Source organism: Periplaneta americana, chromosome 13 (genome assembly GCF_040183065.1).
Source record: "Periplaneta americana isolate PAMFEO1 chromosome 13, P.americana_PAMFEO1_priV1, whole genome shotgun sequence".
Taxonomy (NCBI): Eukaryota; Metazoa; Arthropoda; class Insecta; order Blattodea; family Blattidae; genus Periplaneta; species Periplaneta americana.
This window is the reverse complement of record NC_091129.1, coordinates 11,328,614-11,346,213: the sequence shown is the minus strand read 5'-3', so window position 1 is coordinate 11,346,213 and position 17,600 is coordinate 11,328,614. Positions and strand designations below refer to the sequence as shown.

Below are 17,600 nucleotides of genomic sequence, written 5' to 3'. Positions count from 1 at the left end.
CCATACTGCAGTCAATATAATCGGTCCCCAACATTAAAGCCCAGAACGAGTATTGTCCTTCATCATCTACTAAAGTAATGGAAGAGGCAGTAAGTAAGTGGGCTCAAGAAGTGGCTTGCGGAAAGGTGACCACAACCCCGCTGGCTTGATTAGGCTGCGTAGGCGTCTTCCAAGTATTTCCTGCCTTACATGGTAAATGTTGCAATGCAGAGTTCTCGTGAAACGGCCGACGGTCAGGCACTGGAGATAAACAGTCTGTGTAAAGAAACATGTTACACCACAAGCCCTCACCATGGATTTTATCACAACTCTATGTGGAGATGGATAAACAATCCGAGTCAAGTAATGCCTTCAAATTCTCACTGTGTTCAAAGAAAGAGATTTTTTTTTACCGTGTCACAGTTATAGGAAAGTTCAGGATAAAAGGCAAGGTTTGGAATTGAACGGGTTACATCAGCTTCTTGTCTATGCAGATGACGTGAATATGTTAGGAGAAAATACACAAACGATTAGGGAAAACACGGAAATTTTACTTGAAGCAAGTAAAGCGATTGGTTTGGAAGTAAATCCCGAAAAGACAAAGTATATGATTATGTCTCGTGATCAGAATATTGTACGAAATGGAAATATAAAAATTGGAGATTTATCCTCCGAAGAGGTGGAGAAGCCATGTATGGTGGGTCCCTATCACCACGGCATGGCGCGTCCTCAGGTTGCGGATAGAGGAGACGGCCTCCAGATATGGAGGGTAGCTGCGAATATATTGAATAAGCAGTCGTGGACAGCCGATAAGGGGTGGTCCTCCAGCTTGGGGGTTGGGCGAAGGGCTAACAACCCATCACCGTAAAAAACAGCTTGTTACGAATTCCTACAGTAAGCCTCGGAATAGGACTGATTCTCTGGCACGACCACAGCAAAGGAATAAGGTTTTGAGATTTGGCACTTGGAACGTAACTAGTCTTTATAGAACAGGAGGGGTAACATTAGTAGCAAAAGAACTAGCTAGATATAGAATAGACTTCGTAGGAGTACAAGAGGTTAGGTTAGATGGGAATGGCATATCACAAATAGGAGATTACTTGTTGTATTATGGGGAAGGAAACAATAATCACCAATTAGGAACAGGATTCTTTGTACATAAAAGAATAAAATCAGCAGTAAAAAAGGTCGAATTTATCAGTAACAGGTTATCATATTTAGTACTTAAGGGTAGATGGTGCGACATCATAGTTATAAATGCTCACGCCCCTACAGAAGAGAAAGACGACTATATAAAGGATAGCTTCTATGAGGAATTGGAACATACTTTTGATCAGTTCCCTAGATATCATATGAAAATTTTATTGGGGGATTTCAACGCTAAAGTAGGACGGGAGGATATTTTTAGACCAACTATTGGAAAAGAGAGCCTACACGCAATTAGTAGTGACAATGGAGTTAGATTAGTCAACTTTGCCACATCGAAAAATTTAATTGTCAAAAGTACAACATTCCCCCATAAGGATATACATAAATATACTTGGACTTCTCCAGATGGATTGACACACAACCAAATAGATCACATCTTGATAGATAAACGGAGACATACTAGTATAGTAGATATTCGAACTTTCAGGGGTGCAGACTGTAATTCTGACCATTATTTGGTGATTGGAGAATTAAGAGAAAGATTATCAGTAGCCAAGCGAGTAGAGCAACAAGTTAATATTAGTAAATTCAATATTTTGAAATTAAAGGACGAGGAAGCTAAGCAAAATTATCAGGTCGAAATTTCGAATAGGTTTGCCACTTTAGAAAGTTCCGACGAAGTTGAGAAGGAATTAGATGTTAATAGCGTGTGGGAAAATATCAGAGATAGTATCAAAATTGCAGCTGAGCAGAGCATAGGTTATTATGAAACTAAGAAAAAGAAACCGTGGTTTGATGAAGATTATTGCATGGTAGTAGAAAGAAGGAAACAGGCAAAATTGAAATTCTTACAGGATCCAGTTGAGGAGAAGAGAGATAATTATTTCAATGAAAGACGGGAAGCAAGTCGTACACTTAGGAATAAAAAGACAGGTTACTTGAAGGAAAAACTGAATGAGGTAGAAACAAATAGTAAGAATAAAAACATTCAAGATTTATATAAGGGTATAAAGGAATTTAAGAACGGATATCAGCCAAGGGTAAACGTGATCAAGGATGAGAATGGTGACTTGCTTGCAGACTCTCCATCAATCCTAAACAGATGGAAAAACTATTTTGCGCAACTACTAAATGTACATAGGCCAAATAGAAATGATCGGGACGAAATTGAAATACAAACTGCTGAGCCATTTATACCCGAACCCACGCTTTCAGAAGTCGAAATTGCGATAGAAAATCTGAAAAAGTACAAGTCTCCAGGTATCGATCAAATTCCAGCAGAATTAATACAAGAGGGTGGAAGTGCATTATATAGCGAAATTTATAAACTTGTACTTGCTATTTGGGAAAAGGAAATTGTACCAGAACAATGGAAGGAGTCCATAATTGTACCTATTTTTAAAAAGGGGGACAAAACCAACTGTGGTAACTTTCGAGGAATATCACTTTTGTTGACGTCGTACAAAATTTTGTCCAATATTCTTTTGAGGAGATTAACTCCGTACGTAGATGAAATTATTGGGGATCATCAGTGCGGTTTTCGGCGTAATAGATCGACTATTGATCAGATTTTTTGTATTCGGCAGATAATGGAGAAAAAATGGGAGTATAAGGGTACAGTACATCAGTTATTCATAGATTTCAAAAAGGCTTATGACTCGGTTAAGAGGGAAGTATTATATGATATTCTTATTGAATTTGGTATTCCCAAGAAACTAGTTCGATTAATTAAAATGTGTCTCAGTGAAACATACAGCAGAGTCCGTATAGGTCAGTTTCTATCTGATGCTTTTCCAATTCACTGCGGGCTAAAGCAGGGAGATGCACTATCACCTTTACTTTTTAACTTCGCTTTAGAATATGCCATTAGGAAAGTTCAGGATAACAGGCAGGGTTTGGAATTGAACGGGCTACATCAGCTTCTTGTCTATGCAGATGACGTGAATATGTTAGGAGAAAATACACAAACGGTTAGGGAAAACACGGAAATTTTACTTGAAGCAAGTAAAGCGATCGGTTTGGAAGTAAATCCCGAAAAGACAAAGTATATGATTATGTCTCGTGACGGGAGTATTGTACGAAATGGAAATATAAATATTGGAGATTTATCCTTCGAAGAGGTGGAAAAATTCAAATATCTTGGAGCAACAGTAACAAATATAAATGACACTCGGGAGGAAATTAAACGCAGAATAAATATGGGAAATGCGTGTTATTATTCGGTTGAGAAGCTCTTATCATCCAGTCTGCTGTCCAAAAATCTGAAAGTTAGAATTTATAAAACAGTTATATTACCGGTTCTTCTATATGGCTGTGAAACTTGGACTCTCACTCTGAGAGAGGAACATAGGTTAAGGGTGTTTGAGAATAAGGTGCTTAGGAAAATATTTGGGGCTAAGCGGGATGAAGTTACAGGAGAATGGAGAAAGTTACACAACACAGAACTGCACGCATTGTATTCTTCACCTGACATAATTAGGAACTTGAAATCCAGACGTTTGAGATGGGCAGGGCATGTAGCACGTATGGGCGAATCCAGAAATGCATATAGAGTGTTAGTTGGGAGACCGGAGGGAAAAAGACCTTTAGGGAGGCCGATACGTAGATGGGAGGATAATATTAAAATGGATTTGAGGGAGGTGGGGTGTGATGATAGAGACTGGATTAATCTTTCACAGGATAGGGACCGATGGCGGGCTTATGTGAGGGCGGCAATGAACCTTCGGGTTCCTTAAAAGCCATTTGTAAGTAAGTAAGTAAGTCACAGTTGTAGGAACTTCGTTCAGTCCTGGAAAACAGCTCTTCGTAATGGATACAACACTTCGATTGATGTTACTAGCTGTCCAGAGTATTTAAAGAGTTTTCATAAACAAGAGCCTTCACGTAACTCCACAAATAAAAATCAAGTGGTGTTAGACAATACAAACCTTTGATTAAGAAAAAAGCAAGTCCAGTACACATCGGTCGAGACGAGTAACATGAAAATATTCAGTTAGCCCATAAACTGGAGAACACCATATCTTCGAAAGATTGCATACCAGTGTAAACAAACGAAAGTAGACCTCTAAGTGCTCTGCCGGCTGCCTAACCTCTAGGTGTATGACAGCAATTTGGCATTGAGTAGTGTCAAAATTGTGTGTCGGAGATCTTGTGTTCCCTTACTTAAAATTATTACCTAGAACCAATCAATCTTCTCTAAAAAAAATACTTATTTCTGAAGCACCTTTAATAGGCTAATATTTTAATACTCACAATCGCTTTATTAGGGGAAAGGAACTAGCCACCCTAGCGCATTATCTCCTGGCCTAGTTGCTTCATAAGTGGTACCTTGTTGGTATAATCCTAGATCATATATGTAACAGATAACTCCTCGCTACGTTAAAATCGGCAGCACTTTGAAGAGAACAACCGCCAGGATCGCCACCCGTCCGCCGTAAACGAACACGAGATGGCAGTACAGTCACTAATGCAATTCAAATGGGAATTATGACGTGACTCCTTATGTAACAACTAGATGGCAGCGTAGTAAACCTGACAAAAGTTGTTAACCTCAAAGCCTATAAGCCCGACATATCTGTTACATATATGATCTAGGGTATAATCAAAGCCATCGTTTCTGGCGCGTGAAATAAGTAATGAGAACGTTGAGAGCGAGTATCTTATCTATGGACGAGAAAGCTGAGAACTGTGATTGGCAGATTGCTGACGTCACATCTGTTTAGGAGGTGGTACCACTCTCAGCCGAAGTGGCAACAGATGCCACTGTCTGGACAGTGTACTCGAGGACATCCCAGAAATGCAAAATGGGCAATAAGACTGACAATAAGTGATTGGCAGATAGCTGACGTGACGTATTGGGTGGTACCGTTCTCAGCTGCACTGGCAAGAAGCGCTCATTGACTGGTTTTTTACTCAAGGACACGCGCCAAAAACGGTAGCACTGACTGTATCACTTAAAACAACAATAATCGCTTTATTAAAATTAAATATAATATAATGTTGTTTAGTTAACTGTCCGAAGACAGTATGCACCCAATAAGTGGCACCAACAAGGCACCACTTACGAGGCAACTAGGCCAGGAGATAATGGGTAGAGTGGTCAGTTTCTTTCCCCTTCTATTGCGTACATCGCTGACTAGTTACATATTACACTAGTCAGACTTCAGATACATAAAAACAATTGTTTTTCCTCTGACACATATCGTCAAGTGAGATGTACTGTACACATCAGCCAGAACCTCAATCAGAGGTAGATAATATGAGACTTTTTAAAATCCACTGTTACTTTTTGTTTACAGATTTCTCCACATGTACACAGATATTTTCCGGATAGATGGCAGGCCTATAGCGTTGTAGTAAAATTTTTGGTTTTCTTTAACATATAGAGCCGTCAGTCCTTCCGCGAAATGATGAATGCTTCACGCTGCCAGCGAACAAACACATTTCATTTGCATCCAGCTATTCTGCAAAGTGAAACATGTTAGCAATGCTACTACAGCAGGCTATGCAGGCGCGCGCTTTAGAGCTCGGGAGAGCTGAGCGCTTTACAGCGGAATGAGACAACCGAAAGAGGTAGTATATGCCGCTTGGTCGAGATATATACAGGGGTGGCCAGCACTGATTCAATAGATAAAGGGAAGAGAACTTATTAAAACTGTATCCATGGTAATTTTTAGATTTGTCTGAGAAGTATAAGTGCATTATAAAAATGTAAGTTTTAATTTTAATGCTCATTTTTCATAAGTTTGATTTTTTTGTTCAAAAGAAATATTTTTCAACTTTTTTTTTAATAGAAAAGTGAAATTTTCAGATATAGGCCTATTTATTTAGTAGCCTTACAGAATGTTTTCGTAAATCTAATATATCGTAAATACGTATTCCTGACGATAGTGTATTGATAATTTTGAAAATATTTGCATGGAAATTGTTTGTAAGGAAATGAATTAACAAACCAATTACTGTTACATCACAAGCAAAAGACACGTGCCCATGTGTTGTAAAAATGTCAGCTCTATAGCTTCAGCACATTTCCAGAAAATAATGTTATATTCTGATGATAGGAAGTTGCTCACCAATATCACCTTAAAAGCATAATGCGATAAGAGTTTTGTTATGAAATATTAGTTACACTTAAAACACATATAGCACCTAGGTAACTTTGATTTCTACTGTAACATTGTTTCGATTAGTTCATTGATTACTTTTATAAGGCTAAAGATACCATCAATATCAATTCTAACTTATCACGGCATACTCAATCTTTTTTTTTTTTTGGGGGGGGGGGATAACACTTTCTTTATGAATGATGTGTTTCATCCATGTAGTTCAGTATAGTTGTACTATTATGGGATTTGTGTAAATATTCCTTCTTAAATCTTTATTATGTTATTAACGTTTAAAACATAACTGCAATATTAAGAAATTGGTATTAGTACTTTTGCTTTACAGACAATATGGATAATATCAAACAGAAAAAAAACAACATAAAATTTCACGTTCCGTTTGAAGTTTGGGCACCACTGTTTTCTTAATCCAACAGGCTGCTTATTGATATACACAATCCTTTCTCTATCCATACTTAGCGCTCGATGCCCGCGCACGACGTCAAGGTCAGAAAAAAGCTCTTGCTTTGACATCACTGTACTAAGCAAACAGACGTGGGGATTCAGCAAGCCGCTCCCAAGAAGCGTAACGCAAGAACTACCTGCATCGTTAATTTTTTATCCCTGGCCAGGTTTACGGCGACTCTTCAGTCAGCTGATACGAGTCACAACACTTTTGATTTATAACAAAATTGGAATTTAAAAACTTCAGATTTCTTCTTGTTCAAGGACGAAAATGATGTATGCAGACGTTGTACCATTTCCTTGATATACCCGTATATACAAACTAAGGTATTTATAGCAATACGTACGTGCTTGTAGCAAATAAAACAAAGAAGTGATGAATTCTTTCTTTAAATAGCTTCTCCATAAAGACAGAGAAACAAGTTGCTACGAAAACCGGTGTTATAACTTCTACGGTTTAGCAAAGGCAGTTTACAAGCCAACATGAAAATGTCGCAATAATGCAGCGACGACATTTCGAAGTAAAGATTTCCCAGTACAGTAACGTCATCTGTGTAACATGTGTTCAACTTACAGTACAGGGTCTGAAAAATATTTATTTTTTTTTTTCCTAGAAAATATAATTATATGGATAATAAAATGTAGTTCTGTCCAGATTTGGTAATCCATCCATAGTTTTGTGCGAGATCGTATTTGCTTGGTTTCTGCACAAAACCAATCCGCGGAAAGTGTAAAATTCCACATTCAGTATTCCCAACCTAACACACATAACAATTTCCCTCTTCTTACCGCTTAAGTGACATATTCATTTTACTGCTTTAGGCTTTTAACATATTATTTTTAGAGACGTTCAATATAGTAATAATTATAAATTGGAAACTTACCACTGCAATTTCACCTAAATTGCACTCTTAATTATTGTTTCTAAATATTTGCAAAAATTAAGTAAACTCTACAACTCCACTAAAGTTACTGCATTGCTGATGCAAGTAACATTAAGGAAGCTGTGAAAAAATCAACAAGATTCCAGATGCCGATGTTATTACTGCAATATGTTATATAAATAATATTGTTAAAATATTAAAATGAAAAATAAATCATTACATAACCTTACCGTTTGTTTTAAGTTCGCATTTATAGACTGGGGGGGAAAAAAAAGACAGACGTACATCACGGCCTGCTGGAGCATAGTAAACACAGAAAACATTTTAAAGCAACAATGTTGAAGATAGATATTTTTGTTTTGGAAATTTGCCGTCATTGAACAGAAATCAAGATGGAGATTTCATTGCAACTAATTAGAAATTCCTCTCTCAGGTATGTAATAAACGATCCTCGCACAAAATAATGACCGATACACGAGCGGTATGTTTTCTTTCAATTCTCGGAAATTAAAAAAGCTCAACTACGTTTCGCTTTTTCAAACTTTTCCTCGAACATGAAAACTTCAACATACCGCTCTTGTAACGTATATTACTATTCTGCCCAAGGGCACATGTTTTATTACAAAACCCAAAATTCCCCAAAACATGAAATATAAAAATAGGCCGCTATCCACTGGCACCAACTTTTGGAAAACATATATAATTACGATGTACCGAAATACATATGATATTTCCGTGCAGAAATTCTGCGTCATCATACGATGAAGGATAAGTGGAACGGAGAAAAATTCTCTCTGGCACCGGGATTTGAACCCAGGTTTTAGATCTACGTGCTGACGCTCTATCCACTAAGCCACATCGGATTCCCAATCCCGATGTCGGATTGAATCCTCTCAGTTTAAGTTCCACCTCTTGGGTTCCCTCTAGTGGCCTACCTCTTGCACAGCGTCATAGATGTATGACAGTGGCACAATGTCCACACATGTGCAGAGGTGCACTCTTTATGAGTGACTAAGTGGCCGGGATCCGACGGAGTAAGCGCCATCTTAAATCGCTAAGTGATTATTTTTCGCATATTATATATTATTACCAGGCTTCGAGACTTAGGACCCAATAGAGCAGTTCAGTGGGAAATCCGCATAACGGCGTACTGAGTATAGTGGTAAAGCGTACAGTGGGTGGGGGTACTGTAGAATGAATGCCAACAAATATGCAAAGAAAACCGCTCTGGATTTGAAGGTTCCGACGAATAATTTGGTTTTCATACAAACCTATTTTAAAACCGTGTTTGAAACTATTACACGGTAAGAAAAGTCAGAGCAAGAGATGCCGGAAGCCCTCAAATTAATTGAGGAAATGACACAGAGAATTAATGAGACATCAAGTACACCGGTTACTGCACGTGTAAAACAGAAGTGGAAATCAATTTTATGTAAAAATAACGGATATGGAACATTGTGTAACATAAACAGCAAATTAGTGGACATAGAGTCACCCGAGAATAAAGGACTGTCTCTTAGAGACTGCAATGATGTTAGGTTTTTTCGTTTTGCTCTACGTCGCATGACGTGACGTAGAGTGCAGCTTTTCACAGAACAAACTGTGTTAGGGAGATAATCGAAAAAGATTTACGTTTGAGACACTAAAAATGTATCTTGTAGTAGGTACATTGCAATTCGGTACTGTAACTGCACTTCCTAAAGACGACCAATAGGATAAATGAAGAAATTAAAATTGCTACATGTTTATTTCCACCATTAGCACTGTGTATAATTAAACACAAATGATTATAAAAGACAGGAGAAAAAATGCTTTTCACATTCTTTTGGCATTGTCATTGTGTAATGTATATTTACAGTACTTTCAGAATGTCCATATGTGTGTTTCCCCATACTACCGTACTCTACTCTAAATGGCAACGTTGTTACCTCAACACATCTCTACCTTCCACTGCCTGCAGCGAATCAATAACCTATAGTACATGCACAGTAAAGTTATTGTATCGGGTCCCAAGTCTCGAAGCCTAATTATTACGACGTACCGAAGTACATATGATATTTCCGTGCAGAAATTCTGCGTCATCATACGATGAAGGATGAGTGGAACGGACAAAAGAGGTGGAACTTAAACTGAGAAGATTCAATCCACATCGGAATGGGAATCCGGTATGGCTTAGTGGACAGAGCGTCAGCACGAAGAGCTGAAAACCCGGGTTCAAATCCCGGTGCCGGAGAAAATTTTTCTCCGTTCCACTCATCCTTCATCAATCACTTGAGTTATGAGTTAAAATAAATAAATCTCATAAATAATAATAATAACAATCCCAAATCTCTCCGCAGTACATATGAAGGGAAGGCATATATCACTATTGATAGTAATTCGTCCGTCGGACAGGGACGTTAAGCCTGGCGGCCACCTTGGTGCTATTCGACGGGTGTAGGCTACGTGCCGTCACCGCGTTTCCCCTATTTCCTTCCTGACCATCATCATCCTCACCCATTCCCTACACTACACTTACACGAACACTTAACATAGTACACGACGTAACTCTTAACAGATACACATCATGTAAAGCGTGGCCCGCCGAAGTGGTGTGCAATTTGAAAATGGGTCACAGTCCTGTCATTTATCCGCACTATGGGAAACCCGAATCATGCAAAGTGAAGTGGGTAGGCATTAGACACATACACAACAACAATAATAATAATAATAATAATAATAATAATAATAATATAATAACAACATTTAACCTTTTAATGTTTCATAATATGGGGACATGTAGTATAATGCCGTTTTATGTTATACAACCGTTTTCTCGTAATACTTGTGAACAAATCATACATTTAATATTGTCATCACATTGGCAGCAAAAAATGCGTCCTCCCATCCTACTTGGAACTTTCGTTTTTTGTAGAGGTACATGGTTTCGAGAGAGACATTGCGACGATACGCCACTCGCAGGTTAGAGACAAATACAAATGGAACGGAGTTTGACTTCAGTGAGTGAGAGGGTGGGGGTTGGGGGGAGGTAGGAAACAAGAGAACTGCATAGCTATCATTGCGAGCCACACTTACGCCACTCGCAGGTTAGAGACAAATACAAATGGAACGGAGTTTGACTTCAGTGAGTGAGAGGGTGGGGGTTGGGGGAGGTAGGAAACAAGAGAACTGCATAGCTATCATTGCGAGCCACACTTACGCCACTCGCAGGTTAGAGACAAATACAAATGGAACGGAGTTTGACTTCAGTGAGTGAGAGGGTGGGGGTTGGGGGAGGTAGGAAACAAGAGAACTGCATAGCTATCATTGCGAGCCACACTTACGCCACTCGCAGGTTAGAGACAAATACAAATGGAACGGAGTTTGACTTCAGTGAGTGAGAGGGTGGGGGTTGGGGGAGGTAGGAAACAAGAGAACTGCATAGCTATCATTGCGAGCCACACTTACGCCACTCGCAGGTTAGAGACAAATACAAATGGAACGGAGTTTGACTTCAGTGAGTGAGAGGGTGGGGGTTGGGGGAGGTAGGAAACAAGAGAACTGCATAGCTATCATTGCGAGCCACACTTACGCCACTCGCAGGTTAGAGACAAATACAAATGGAACGGAGTTTGACTTCAGTGAGTGAGAGGGTGGGGGTTGGGGGAGGTAGGAAACAAGAGAACTGCATAGCTATCATTGCGAGCCACACTTACGCCACTCGCAGGTTAGAGACAAATACAAATGGAACGGAGTTTGACTTCAGTGAGTGAGAGGGTGGGGGTTGGGGGAGGTAGGAAACAAGAGAACTGCATAGCTATCATTGCGAGCCACACTTACGCCACGGCTGCTATACACACAACACGAACGCTCGCAAACACAGAGAATTCGCTAAAAGAGAGGTAAGAAAATTTTATAGAAGTTTATAACCCCTCCATACCGCACAACAAAGAGAAGATTCTTAATTCAAATTAAGTAAAGTATATGAGATGACTTTTTTTTTTTCTCCAAAGAAGAAAGTGAATTTCCCATTTCGATTAGAATTTCGTTCCATTGAACGCTAAGTAAGTTTGACTTTTGTTAAAGCGCGCTTAACTTTAGACACGCCAGAACGAGAGCATCTACTTATAATGGAGTTTAGACATACAGTAGCTTCTGTTTCGAAGCAGCGTGCAGGGCAGCATCTTTTTAGACTGGCAGCGACCACACCCTGCCCAACTTCCTCTCTTACTAATCAACATCAATACAACAGTCCATAATGAGTCCGCACCCGATTGTGTGCCGCAGCTCTTACGATGCGCTGCATCTTAATAGGGAATTACTTTCATACAACTATTAACATGATATTTCTATTATAGTACAGGGACATCATTTCATTTTTACTAACATTCATAATATCAACCTGTCTATATCTCTGGATTAAAGGTCTAGAACCTGAAACACCGCTTGCTCCCCTTCCAAGACTGGAGTTCAATGATACTGGCGTAAAATACAAATAACTTTACTAGGTATAGGAGGGAAGAAAAATAGTTCATCCATTTATGTAAACTAGGAAATATCGCAATTTTGAGTTTGATAATTTTCATTAGGTTTTTGTTTAATCAAAACACAGTACTGTATTAACAATGAGTGTTTTTATCCATTCGGACTTATTCATTACGCAGTGTACATTGTAATGTTACAGCACATTATCGTACAATATAGAGAATGAAGTTAAATTTAAAAATAATCATAATATGGATATTTAAACACATTTTTTTAAATGGTGGCCGTCCATTTCGATACAGGCTTCAGTTCCAATGTGCATATTATTGCACTATAGACTATTATACCTAATTCCAATTACCAGCTTTGTCCTTTGTACCAGTAACTCATGTTGAAATAATTCTGTACCTACTCTATAAAAGAGTACCTTATGTACTATAAATTCAATCTTCACTTCTGCCCGACCCGAAAATATAAAATTACTCAGACATGCTAACTACTGTCCGTCCAAGTGGTTATGCCGCAGGATCGTAGAAAGGGGGGAAATCACGTGACAGTTAATTACTTAACGAGGCCCTTTTATTTAAGTTATTTTAAACAGTTGTATAATATTACGTAAACGTCCAATTGCTAACAGAAATTAATGTTTTCAGAAAAGAGCTAAGACAGCCCAGCCAATAGCCTTGACAGAGGGGCGAGCAGAAGCAGGTGGGGGAAATCGGGATGCAACGTAGGCAAACAGACAGTACCTGTGCGAAATTAAGATTCAATATTGTTAGCTCTTTCGTCACTGGAAAGCCCGAACATATTTCTGGAACGTACTATACTCACTAACTCTGTGCTGTTTACTATATGCTGCCTTGGTTCTGTGTGGAGGACAGTTGGAACTTCATTAGTAGAAGGGGTGGGAGTGAAGTACATTAAAAAACTCAGGTACAGTAAAAATTGAAGTAAAAATAAAATGATGTCCCTGTACTTGTTGATAATTGAAGACCTAACCTGAAAAAAAGGATGTAACATCAAATTAATGAAATATAGGCCTATGACTTAGATGAAAAAAGGGCTTTCATTCATAACAATAAATAGTTGAATAAACTTGTATTCTTCAGTGTCAAATACACTCAGGGACAAAAAAAAACCGGACACTTTAATATTTGCTGGTATTTTGCAAAACATTATCTTCTCATACAATATTATGGTAGCCATCTGTTGTTATGGAGACGTGTATACATTGTTGATTGTTTTTTGTTTTATAAACAAGCCATTACAACCAAATATTCCAATTTTGCTTTCGGAGTCTCAGCTATAACAATTTTGTCTCAACCATTTTGTGCTTCATTATCGTTACCATTCGTTATTTCTTTATTTTTACATTTTCTGAGTTTAAGTGGGGTTGTAACATTTGTCTTAAAACAAGATGCGACCTGAAGATGTGGCTCGAGCTGTAGCCCTTTACGATGATGGAAGCAGTGTACGTTACATTGCATATGTTATGAATATGGCTAGAAGCACAACCCATGATGCCATAAGACGGTATAGAGAGACCCTAGAATATACCAGAAGACCAGGAGACCAGGTTCGGGTCGTCCAAGAGCTACAAATCCAAATGAAGACAGGTATATGGTGTTGAGAGTTCTTAGGGAGCGCAACCTGCCAGCTACTAGTGTAGCCCAGCAATTTGTTAACATGCATGGACGCCCAATTTCGGCCAAAACAGTTAGAAGGAGGTTGAAAGCAAGTGGACTGATATCAAGTAGACCTGCAACTGGTCCCAGACTTTTCAGGATGCATCGAGTTGAACGACTGTGTTTTGCAAATGATCACAGGGATTGGAGAAATGGACAGTGGAGCTGTGTTCTGTTCACCGATGAGTCCCGTTTCAATCTGTGCTCACCTGATGGACGTGAAAGAGTTTGGAGAAGGAGGAGAGAACGATTTTCACAGTGTTGCATTTCCGAAAATGTGCCGTATGGAGGTGGTGGAGTGATGGTTTGGGCAGGAGTGTATACGAATGCTCGTACAGAGTTGGTTTTTGTTGAAAATGGAAGACTAACAGCTGATAGGTATATAAATGAATGTTTGGCTGATCATGTTGTGCCATTTGGCCAATTTGTAGGCGATAATTTTGTTTTAATGCATGATAATGCACGGCTGCATATTGCCCATGCGGTCGGAGATTATCTCCAAGAAGTGGGAATCCATGTTCTTCCATGGCCAGCAAGGAGTCCAGACATGAACCCAATTGAACACGTGTGGGGAATGCTGGGACGGCGTGTTAAGAATAGACGACCGAGACCAGAATCGTTACAAGAGTTGAGGCGAGCACTTGGCGAAGAATGGGAACTTATTCCTCAAGAAGACATTGCTAACCAAATTGAGAGCATGCCAAGACGTATGGATGCAGTTATTCAAGCCAGAGGGGGTAATACCAGTTACTAAAAAGAGTTTTTAATGTTTAAGGCACCATAAAATGAAAAAAAAAAACAGTTAAACCAAACGATGCCATAGTTATACGCCCTTTGTAATTTTTTGTAAATTTTCTCATCAGAGATTTTGTTTTTCAAATGTTGTCGTATAAGGTGCTAAATGAAAAATTATTTTGTTTAAATGGGTTTTGTTTCATTTTGAAATAATTGGCAACAAAATACAAGCAAATATAGAAGTGTCCGGTTCTTTTTTGTCCCTGAGTGTATTTCTGCTAGTAGATACGGGCCTAAGAAATATATCCCTAAAATTATTTTCCTTTCTCCTGAAACGTGTATTATAGATTTGTTGGTTACACCCTTATACTGGGGAAGTCTTCAATTATTACAGTTTGCAGATTTTCTTTTACAATAACAAATTCTGTTTTTTCTTGCTTCAGTAACATTTTACATAATTCATTACTATTATTATAATTGCATCAATAACTAATGTATTTATGATGATAATAATAATAATAATAATAATAATAATAATAATAATAATAATAATGTTTGTTTTGTATACATCAATTAAAGTCTTTTGTTATTTCTTACATAATTGCAATGCAGTTTGGAGGTACGTATGCGAAGAAGATTTTTTTTGGGGTTACGCAAGCAAAAAAGTTTGAATGCCATTTTGAACTTCTCTAGATAGCTAAATTAGCTCGTCACATCACTCGCGGCATTACACGATAATTATGATCAGTCTAAATGATCCACTGGTATGATGACACACTTCATTTTTACATATATGTAAAGTAATAAATTCTTACCAACGAGGCTGTTTGTATTGTGGGGAATTATTCCGAGTCTGATTTTCGAGTTCGTGTATTTCGAATATGCTTTATAGTCCCATTCGCCGTATTATAATATTCCAGCATAGTAAATTTAATATCCAACGACTGTATTCACTCATGTAATATCTTAAGTATGATTAATAAAGTCAACTATATGATGTAGTTTATTGCTACAAACTTCTCTTATTAAAGGATTGTTACAAGGACAAAGTTTTATAAACAATAAACTGAGTGAATATAAAACATTTCCTTAACAGCCTAAAATATAACCTTTACAATTTAAAAATATATGCATATCGTCATAATCATTAATAAATTCTTAAATTAACAAATGAATAAGTATTAGATCCATAAAGGCGATCTTTTAAAATTGAAACAGAACCCATAACAGCGAAAAGCTAGATCTAATCCCATTCATGGCCAGAGATTTGTAAGAATTTTTTGAGGAAAAAAAAAAGAAAGAAAGAAAGAAAGAAAGAAAGAAAGAAAAAAGAATGAATGAAAGAAAGAAAAAAGAATGGATGAATGAATTAAATAAAGAAAAAGGAACGAATGAATGAATAAATGAAGAAAGAAAGAATGAATGAAAGAAAGAAAAATGAATGAATGAATGAATGAAAAAAAAGAATGAATGAAAGAAAGAAAAAGAATGAATGAATGAATGAAAGGAAAAATAATGAATGAATAAATGAAAAAAGAATGAATGAATAAAAGAAAGAAAGAAAGAAAGAAAGAAGAATGAATGATTGAAGAAAAGTAAAAAATGAATGAAAAAAGAAAAAAAGAATGAAAGAAAGAAAGAAAAAAGAATGAATAAAAGAAAGAAAAAAGAAAGAATGAATGAAAGGAAAAAGAATGAATGAATGAATGAATGAATGAATGAAAGGAAAAAGAATGAATGAACGGAAAAAGAATGAATGAATGAATGAATGAATGAATGAATGAAAGGAAAAAAAAGAATGAATAAATAAATAAATAAATAAACACGTAGTCATGCTATTAACATTACGGTGTACTATTAGAAAAATTATTATGAAGCGAGGAACGTAATAGTTCTCATTACAAATAAAATCACTTTATCCACTTTATTACTGTTACGACCCAACTGAAAATATTACGTGAACTCTAAGATATGTATGTAAAGGTAACGGCTTCCTTCTCTCCCATGTTCAAATTTAGACCCTGAATAACCTCAGCGTTTGCCTGTCGATCCAGAGTTGCGTTCGGGCGCGGGTTCGATTCCCGCTTGGACTAATCACCTGGTTGGGTTTTCTCCAACCGTAAGGCGAATCCTCGGCCTCTCTCCGCTATCACCAATTTCATCGAAGCTAAATAACGTAATAGTTGACACAGCATCGTTAAATAACTAAAAAAAATTAGAAATTGAGTCTTTAAATACAATACTACTAGTCTAAGGAGGAAGATATTCAAAATTGACTATGTACCATGTTGGCCTAAGTTCGTTAGAAAAAAAAACTTTTGATGAATCACATGTGGGGACTTTCGTGACATAGGCACAGATTCTGATATACTAGTCAAAAACTGCACATTAAATGCACGGTACAAGTTTCCTGTAATTCGTAATCTAATTACGACAATTTTACGATACTCATCAAATTAACTATAGTCCCGTCGCTCCAATTTCCGGCAGCCAATCACGTTGCAGGTCGACTACATTTAAACGAGTACGTCTTGTGATTCGCTGATGAAGACGTAATGCATTTCCTAAGGCTAAATACTTAATATAATCATCCGCCATTTTGGCTCTTTCGTTGGCGTTCGCAGAAAGCACACGATGACATTATTTGCCGCTCAATTATTTGCTGAATTACAGTGCGTTTGATTTATTATCATAGGAGCTACGACATGATAATGTTTAACGGTGTGGCAAATAGATTCCTCGTCTGGTAGCTCGGCAACGAAAGATCCTCAAGGATCAATATTAGGTCCTCTACTTTTTCTAGTGTTCATAAATGATCTTGCCCCCCTAATAAAAGATGTAGGTCATCCCATATTATTTGCAGATGACACAAGTATAGTAATTACAGCCAGTAACTCCAACACATTCCAATCTTCAACAGAGAAAATTCTCTTCAAAATATGTGACTGGTTCTCAGTCAATAAATTAGTATTAAATTGTAACAAAACTAACATAATTCAATTTAAATTCTGTCCAAATTCAACCTCGCAAATTTCTAGCGCAATAATTAACAATAGATCCCTATTAGAAACAACAACAACAACAACAACTACCAAATTTCTTGGCTTAAAAATCGATAATGTGTTAAAGTGGAAAAA

General features: G+C 37.5%; 1 protein-coding gene and 1 non-coding gene across 5 annotated transcripts in view; one reads left to right on the top strand and one right to left on the bottom strand.

The window, feature by feature from the left end:
- Nucleotides 1–17,600, bottom strand: part of Mhcl (Myosin heavy chain-like) — a 921,190-nt gene that overhangs the window by 388,556 nt on the left and 515,034 nt on the right. The gene's annotated exons all lie outside the window — the stretch shown is intronic.
- TRNAF-GAA (transfer RNA phenylalanine (anticodon GAA)) lies at nucleotides 9,741–9,812 on the top strand. The gene has a single exon. It is a non-coding gene; the product is annotated as a tRNA-Phe (tRNA).